Here is a 1628-nt window from a genome sequence, read left to right on the forward strand (position 1 = left end):
TACTATCGGGATGTGAAAAGACTTTCAACCAGCATAACAAAAAATGTTTCTGAAGACAATCACCTATTGCCCCTTTAACATCTTGATTATTTCTGTCTCAAAGTCACATGAGTGTTTCTACTACTGAAAAACAGAGAGAAAAGTGACCACAGAGCTGGATTGCGCAGAAGGAAAATTGAACATGAAGACTGGAGTAAATAGGCGCGATGCGCTCGAAGATGTCATTAACGAAAGAGTTCATGATCCCCATCGCCTTGGAGGAGATCCCGGTGTCAGGATGAACCTGCTTCAGGACTTTGTAAATGAATTTACACTTAAAATATAAATCAAAAATGTATTTCAGTCTTTAAACAACTGAAAAAGTGGAGTACCTTAAGTCTTAGTTTCTTGAAATATATTATATATTGATTAGAGAATGATTCAAGAATGCATATTTATTCATTCATTTTTGCAATAACATAATACAACATCATAAAAAAGACCCCCTTTTCCATCAGTTGCTGCATGGACAGAAAAGCTGTAGGCTTCAGCTCCTGAGAAAGATAAAAAAGAGAGAGAGAGGGAGAATTAAATAAGAAACATTTTACATCATGCTTTAACATGTTTAACTCTGTAATATATATTTCTGATGTAACTCTTATGCACTGTTGGGGTTGTAGAGAGAGAGAACCAAACAGAATAATCATGTTACTGACATCTAACTCTAAACTCCAAATTTAAGTATATAAGAGTAAAACCAACCAACTGAATGTTCTCCCTTCTTTCCTCAATTGTTTGTCAATCCGGTAACACTTTCTATGAAGCCTGTATTTATAATACATTATAAGGGTTTTCTTAAGGCATTATAATTAATGCATAAAACATTATAAAAAAACCTTAATAATATGTTGTATCAATTCAAAAATAATCATAACGTTTATAATACATTATAATACTTACGCATTTGTGGTTATTACTTTTAAGAGTATGAGTACATATAACACACAATTAATTGAATACCATTATAAATCCACTTAATTTATAATGGATTATCTTGACATAGTTTATTTAAGATCTGGACAGTATCTTACTACATCTTGTGAGTGGTTAGGAGTGGTCGCTGTGAGCTACTTTAAGATCAGTTGTAATACTTTCAAATGAAAAAATGCAACGGGTGTTTTTTTTTTTTTTATTAGATTACATCTTATTTTGATGGTCTCCTTTAGTCTGTTGACTATAAGCTACTTTGCAACTACATGTCAACTAACTCTCATTAGAGTATTAGTAGGCTTAGTTAAGGTTAGGGTTGGTAGAATAAGTGTCACTTATTAACAGCTGTTTAAAGGGTACCATGAAAATAATCAAACTGATATTACAATAAAAAATAGTTCAAAGCAAATGTGTACACATTCATCTGATCTTATGGCTGTTTTTGAAAAACGTATTATTATTATCATTATTATTATTATTATTATTATTATTTATAAGTGGTCTTTGTCTGTTTTAAGTACAGTGAAGTTACTTCACTTAAAACAGATAAAGAGCACTTATAAATAATAAGACAACATTAAATCATTTTGGAATGTTTTCATGAAGACTTTGTATTTGTTATTTTACAGTAAAAACACAAATAAGATGTACTAAGTTAT

The 1628-nt window shown here is 30.5% G+C and overlaps 1 long non-coding RNA gene across 3 annotated transcripts in view; it reads right to left on the minus strand.

The window, feature by feature from the left end:
* Positions 1-473: 473 nt before the first annotated feature.
* LOC107670796 (uncharacterized) overlaps positions 474-1628 on the minus strand; it is a 3062-nt gene continuing 1907 nt past the window's right edge. For all 3 annotated transcript variants that reach the window (XR_001632122.1, XR_001632121.1, XR_001632120.1), the window contains one exon: positions 474-533. This is a non-coding gene — a long non-coding RNA (uncharacterized LOC107670796). The remainder of the gene's footprint in view (positions 534-1628) is intronic.

The sequence above is a fragment of the Sinocyclocheilus anshuiensis genome, unplaced genomic scaffold, assembly GCF_001515605.1.
Source record: "Sinocyclocheilus anshuiensis isolate Anshui unplaced genomic scaffold, SAMN03320099.WGS_v1.1 scaffold1402, whole genome shotgun sequence".
NCBI classification, from domain to species: Eukaryota; Metazoa; Chordata; class Actinopteri; order Cypriniformes; family Cyprinidae; genus Sinocyclocheilus; species Sinocyclocheilus anshuiensis.